Raw genomic sequence first — 7757 nt, 5'->3', positions numbered from 1 at the left:
ATGACGCTTCATAATGGATGGATGCATGCATACACCCTGTGCAGCTGGCAGGAAGTACTTTTGTTTGGAAGTTTGTCTGCTCACAAATATTTTGCTACAAGCAATTCCTTGGACTGCTTCATGGAATTCTAGGGTCCTTGGGAACACATATTGCAAATTGCTGGTATTGACCTTTTCAACATTTTTGTATACTTCTCATTTTGGATTCTGATGTTTGATTCTGATGCCAGCCTTTTAGTAGTTGGATACTTTAGATAAAATGAGTTAACAATATAAACTGTAGTTTCCTCATCCATAAAATTGTTATAATAAGACTTGTACTAACTAAGGTTTATAGGAAGGAAAAAACAGGGGAAAAAATGAGATAATGCATATAAAGTGTTTGTAAACTTTAATTGTCCATTAGAATTTTGAGAGGCAACATGGTAGTAGTGTACTGTATACTTGACTTGAGAGGGAAGAACTAAGTTTGAATCTGTCAGACTACTGGTTGTATCCCTGACTCCATAGACTTTTCTATTTCCTCCTCAGCAGCCCATCCTACCTCCTCTTTACAGCTCCCATTTATATATTGTTTTCTTTCCCTCATTGAACTATATAATCTTCTCAAAAGTAGGGACTATCTTTTAAAATCATATTTGTATTCCCAGTACTTAGGGCACAGTCCTTAACCTTATAGTAAATGCTTAATAAATGCTAAATCTATCCACCTATTTCTATCTCAATATTTATTCATGTCTTTATCTTTTCTCTTTCTCTTTTTCTCTTTTTCTAACTATATTTCTCTCTCTTTTTCTGTCTCTATCTCTCTGTGTGTTTTTGTCTCTGTCTTTGTTTCTCTCTCTGTCTTTCTCTCTCTCTAATACTTTCTAGCTATATGACTGAGCAAATTAAACCTGCTCTCAGCATTTGTTCCCTCATATGGAAAAAAGTACAGATAATAACAACACTAGGTTGTTACTAGGATCAATTGAGATAACACAATTATGCTTTACAAAACTCAAAGTACTATGTAAATATGAACAATTATTGTTATCATTATTATTATTATTTTGAACAGGACTTTTGGTTTTATTTCTATAGGGAACTCCAATTAGAAACTACCTCTCCCAAGACAGATTGGTACCTACTCTGCAACTTAGAACCTTGAAGAGTTTGCTGGGACACTGGAAATTTAAGTGACATGCCTATGGTCCCACTGTGAGAACTTAATCCCTGTGCAATATTACTTTACTTCTCAGGGATCTTTATTAGGTAAAATATTATCTATTCAATTACTTCCCAACTATTCGATAGTTTATTTGTTTACAGTATTTTATTATTAAGACTGTTTATACCTGTTTTACAATTTTGATTCTACCTCCTCTCTGCTTCTTTTGTAATCTCTCTTTCTTCAAGTTGTTTTGTATTTATTGATCTGTTACATGTGATATTTTTCCTTCCCTTGTAGAAGGGAAGGAATATAATATCTACCTCACAAGCAGGGCTTTTGTGAGGATAAAATGAAATAATATATGTAAAGTTTTTAGCAAACAAAATGACATATATATGCAAGGTACTATTTTTATTTTATCATGATCGTAGTTGTTATTCCTTTAACCATGAATGAGGTTGCACTGTTTATTTCCTATTTTTCTTCCTCTTTAGTGAGCTGTCTTTACCTTTTTTGTCTCTGGACAGTTTACTTTAGGGATTGAGAGCCTCCCTTAATCTCCCACCCTATCAAGGGTTTCAACCACTTTGCCAATCACCAAGCATGCTTTGGGATTAATTCCAAAGGGTGGGAACTGCTGGATTAAAATGGCAGCCCTTTAACAGTATGTTCTTGGGTGTTGGTTGTCTCTTCTTGAAATCTGCATCCGATTTGCTTCCCACAGCCAACAATACTCATGTGGCTTCCTCAGTGGAATTGCACAGGCTTCATAGCCAAGACAAATTGGGTCTACTAAATGAGAAGTCGTTAAGTAAGTGTGAATGAGAAGCAAGTTGCACCTTGCTGGCCACTGATGGTAGGCCTAGCATTAATATGTGGGGAAAAAATCACTACCAGAACAAATGCTTGAAACCATAGTATCTAATTTCATGTTTAAGAGACATTTCCAATTCCCAAGACATTCACAGTTCTGTACCCCTGCCAGAGGTCACTGGAGGGTGAGTAGGATCAGAGTTAAAACTAGGGTGGAGTGATAGAGCCTTTAGAGGCCATTGCCAACACTTATTTCTTTGTAGAAACAACTGAGCTTAGTCTTTAGCAAGAATAATTAAATAAGGAAGCTATCAGGTGGGCAAACCTCTTCACACCCTCCCCCCAAACAAAACATTCATCTCAATGCTCCCATGAAATCTTTCCCCTCTTGACTTCTCTTCCCAGGATTCTCAACAGTATTTGAGGACATATTTTATTTTACTTTTTTTCCCAGATGGAAAAAATTGCTAGTTTCAGCTCTGAAGAGTATTAGAAAGGGGAAAAGGGTATTCATTTTAGCATGAAAATTAGCTGGAGGAAAAAAAAAAACTAGAAGAGGCATATAGGACTAGTGGATCCCAAAAATCTAATTTAATTTGTAAGCGAGAACATTGATGAGATTCTTTGCTAAAGTAATATTATTAGCTATAACAAGGTTGCAATTAGTATGTTTTCCATTTCTTGGAGAGACTTAAAAATAGCTCCCTGTTGAAAACTGTATCTGCAAAGTCACCAACATGCCAATATTTTAACTAGAACCTTGGAACTAATTTATTCTACAAGTTTCTGCCTAGTGACCTACCCTTTGCTCTGTGAATAACAAATTCTATCTCCTGCTCTCCTAGTCTCTATTTATTCAACATCCTTAGCTTCCTCATTGGAAATGAGGAGATGGGTTAAAATCTTAGGTAAGTAACTTTACCATGTTTGGAAAATGAGTAGGTTTAACCTTTAACCTGGCACTCTTTAACCTGGCTCCCTAACCTGGGGTAGCCAAGGCAAGCCAAGCTGATGGATAGCCGAGAGAGGTAAGGAGTTTGGTAGTGAACACGTGGGTCTTCAGACCAGGTGTTCACTAGGGAACTGACCAGTCAGGGTATCAAGTCAGGGCATTATGTGAGTAGGTATAATAAAGACTTTTAAGATTACACATGGCTGCTCTTGAGCGTGCTACTGGTTATTAAACTATAGATTCAAGAAATCGTGGCCAGAGACCTTTGAAGGCTTCAGAGGAGGCGAGCTGGGTAGAATTAACACTGTGAAGGTCAGTGGTCAAAGGTACTCTGTTGGGCCTAGGGCAGACTAGTAATTGTTACTGCCAGGAGGGCATGTCAGAGCTTCTTAAATTGTGGGTTGTGACCCTATATAGGATCATGTAAATGAATTTGGAGGGCATGAAAAATTTGGCAGTATTAAAAAGGCATCAAATATTCTACCAAGATTTAATTATTTATGTAAAAATGAACACCCATCTTATTAGTATGCAAATTTTCTTTTGTCTTTAATAAATGGTATATGTATACCAAAGAATTGTTTTAAATAAATTTCTTTATAATTTAATACATAAATGTTTGATTTAATCTATTTTATATACCTAAAAACTTGGGGTTACATGACAATTTCTCAGGTGAAAAGGGATGATGCATGAATCTAGATAACCTCTGAGGTTCTTTCAAGTCCAGATCTAAAAGCCTATGATTCTATAACTGACTTTCTCACTCTTATCCATATTATTTCTCTCATCCTTATCCATATCAATCTTTCTTCTCAGCCATTATTTTATTTGTCCTTTCTGTGGTGCAACTAAAGTAACTTCTCTAAGTTCAGATCTGGATGTGTAGCTTCCTTCCTTAATAAACTCCAATAGCTTCTTGTTCCTATAGTCTTTAAGATAAAATACAGACTCTGTTTGGCTTTTAAAGTTTTCACAGCCTGGCACAACCCTACCTTCCTAGCCCCATTATACATTTCTTACTTTCCAATATTCTTCAGTTCATTCAAATCTTCACACACTGTACACCATTTCATATCCCCTTGCTTCTGCAAAGACTGCCTCCATGCTTGGAATGCACTCTCTTTTCACCTCTGCATTGTAAAGTCTCTCTTTTCCTTCAAAATGCAGCTCAAACACCATTTTCTCCAACAAAAGCCTTTTCTGATTCCCTTGTCCCTCTTATTCCCAGCTGCTAGGGGCCTTCCTCTCTAACTACCTTTTATATAATTCTTTGTGTTTATTTTGTATTTAATCTGCATGCTTATTTTGTTTATATTCATGTAAGATGTCTCTGAACTCTTAGTACAGTTTTAAGCTACTGAAGCTTGAGCTCTAGTAAAAAATAAGCCATTAAAATTTAAAACTGCACTAAGACTTTTGGGACACTACATACAAATATATGTTATAATATATATGTACACATATATATTATACATGTATACACATATATGCATACATATATACATATATATATATGTATGTGTATGTCATCTTCCTCAATAGAATGTAAACTTCTTGAGAGTAGAAACTGTTTCATCTTATCTTTGTCTCTTTGTACAATTGCTGGTACATAGTAGATACCTGATAAATTCTTGTTGAACTATGAATTAGAAACCTGCTCTGTTGCTAACAAATTCTTCTTCATTCTCAAACTCTTCCTTTTGTAGTCCATCCACTTCAAATATGTTCTTTTTTCAAGGTACTCTAACCTATTTCTCAGGTTGGGTGCTTTTCCTCTTCTGACCCATCCTTCCTGAATCAGATGAGGAGAAGGAGGGGAAAGAGGAGGAACGGTCAGAGTGCTTCTGTTCTTAAATGTCCATTCCAGACACTTAATCTGACATCTCTCTCTCTTCTAAAATAAAATATGTCCTCAAATACTCTTGGGGATCCTGGGAAGAGAATCTTTCTCACACATTCTCTTAAGGGAGCAAAAAATGGGATCAATCAGACAACTAGCAAGCATTCATTTATATATATATATATATATATTATTATATATATATATATATTATATATATTCATTTATATATCTGATATATTCCAGGCACTATTTAAAGTTCATAGACTGGTAGGATTTAAAGCCAGATGATTTTTATCGTGGCTAGAGTTTTAGTGGCTTAGAGTCAAGGCTTAGAAGACTTGAGTTCAAATCTGGATTCAGACACTTTCTGTATGTATGACTTTAGGCAAGTCACCTAATCTGTTTCTGTCAGTTTCTTCTTCAGCAAAATGAGGATAATAAGAACATCTGCCTCCTAGGATTGTTGAGGATAAAATAATATTTATGAATTGCCTTGAAAATCTAAAAATCCAGGTAATGCTAGCTATCATCATTATCATCATCATCATCATCGTTATCATCTGGTATAAACCCCTTCATTTTAGAGATGAGAAAACTGATATTCAGAGAACTTCAAGTGATTTGCCAAAGCTACAGAGTTAGTAATACTAGAGCCTCAATTTAAACCCATATCCTCTGTCTTTCTCTGTTTTTTCTAAACATAACCACCTTTCTTTACTCTCTCCATCTACATCCCTTGTCACTTTTCAAGTTTTACCTGTGGCTCTAGAAGCTGTAACATGCCCAGGGGACACAACCCTGTAAGTCATCTCAGCAGATGGGCTAAACCAGGACTCAAATCTGCCTGTGAATTAGGGAAATTTCTTCTCCAAGCATGGGAAGACTTCCGCTTAATCTGGAAAGATGGAAACAATTTGTTCCAATGCCCATAAAGTCAGCTATAGCAGGAACTGTGGAGGGCTTAGAGTTTGGTCAGACATCCAAGATGTCAAGGTCATTAATTGTATCCACTGTCTGTTGCCCTGACCTTTGTCTTGCCACTGGACCTTCATGACTCAGGAAGATAACTTTGTACAACTCTGTCTTACTTAAATTCAATTCATGCATAAGTCAAAAATATCACCCCAAGATGGCATTGGTCCTCTTTGAAAAATGAAGGACGAACAATTGCCTTGTCCATGTCCTTGCTGTTATCATCTTTTATCCTCTAGGACAAACTCATCTTTCTCAGTGACCAGCACCCACCTCACAATCTCCTCCTATAATCCAATGCACTTTCAAAGTTACATTGATGATCTCTGACTTCATCAAACTCAGTTCCCAGTTTTACTTTCTCAGCTAAAGACAGATGTGGTCAGAGTTCAGATATCACCTTTATCCTGTCTCTGTTCACTGTCTCATCCCATTTTTTCTACTATCTCCTGAACCAGCTCATACTCTTATTTTGATCTTTGATCTCTTGATCCCTCTTTTTCTCCCAGTTCATTGCCCTCATTAATTTTGATGGCATAATTTCAACAATTCATAGACATCTGCCCTCCAGTCTCTTGGTCTTTTGTTTGTTTTTCCTATGTTACTTCTTTGTTAAGTCACTACTCTGGGGTGCTGTTTTCTGGGTTCTCTTTCTTCCTACTTTGGGGACAATGAGTTCTGCTAAAGGAAATCATGAAGAACTCATGGAAATACTATAAGTCTGATTCTGAGAAGTAAATATGATACAGTCAGGTCAGAAAGGAATTTATCTGAGGAAGGTTTCCAGTTAGGTTTCCCTTACAACAATGGGTATCTCAGTTTATGCTCCAAACCTTTGGTCCTCTTAACTCCCTTCAGACTCTTATTTTTTCCTCCTTTCCCCTCAATTTTGCTATAATAATTCATGCCCTCTTAGACAGTTTACTAATAATGAAGCTTTGAAACTATTCTTATCCTATTTGTATCTTTTATCTCTTGGGCTGGTATTTAGGAGGTTATTTGGAATATTTTTTGAAACTCTTCTGGAAATCTTTATCCTATACATATCTTCTATCTCTTGGGCTGGTATTTAAGAGATTGTTTAGAATGATTTTTTTTGGAAATAGAGTTTAGTTCATAGCTTGAGCTCATTAGGAGACAGTAATAAGTTTCACACCTTAGATAGCTCTTCTCCCCAAGTCAGTTCACTTACAGTGGCATAAAAGATAAAACTAATTGAGCTGTAAAGTCTGGAGAAAAATCTTTAGGCCTGTCACCTATAATGATGTGAATTATTAACATAATTTCTTTCCTGAGTCTAGGCTTCCAAAAAGGTCTTATTCTGAGGTCTATTTTTTAATTTAGCATTTTAAAATTTTATTTAAAAAATGACCTACAAAAACTGAAAAAGGGAGAAAATAACATCAAAGGATGTTGGACTCAAAGCTGGGAATATTCTTTGAAGCCATTTAATCCACCTGAGGAAACGAAGGTCCAGCTAGATTAAGTGTCTTTTCTACCAAGATTATGTAAAGGTATTCATGGCACCAAAAGAACTAGAAGGGGGAAGCCAAAGGTAAGTGGATTAGAAAATAGAAGAAGAATGTCTTTGGTAGGATAGTGGTATTTTCTTGATAACACTAACTAGATTGTGACTCTTGGAAAAAGTGATGCCTGCCTAAATTTTGGTGCCTGGGAAAATGTTCCCACTCTAGTTCCAGCTCTGCTATCTACTATAAATGGAGTCCTTACTGCTTCTTGACAATCTTCCATTCTGATTGATTTCCAATCACACATATCATAGAGAATGTCTCAAGTGGTCTCCTCTCCCCTAATTCCCTTTTCTTCTTCAACAGATGACTTTATGAGTTTACTGGGAAATTTAAGATCATGTATTGAAAGTTATTTCCATTAATTAAAGCCATTTATAGTCATATGAAAAAAATGCTCTAAATCACTTCTGATTAGAGAAATACAAATTAAAACAATTCTGAGGTATCACCTTTCACTTATTAGATTAGATGATAGGAAAAGATGATGAT

This window comes from Sminthopsis crassicaudata, chromosome 2 (assembly GCF_048593235.1).
Source record: "Sminthopsis crassicaudata isolate SCR6 chromosome 2, ASM4859323v1, whole genome shotgun sequence".
Classification (NCBI taxonomy): Eukaryota; Metazoa; Chordata; class Mammalia; order Dasyuromorphia; family Dasyuridae; genus Sminthopsis; species Sminthopsis crassicaudata.
The sequence above is the reverse complement of the archived record's forward strand: the minus strand, read 5'-3'. Positions refer to the sequence as shown.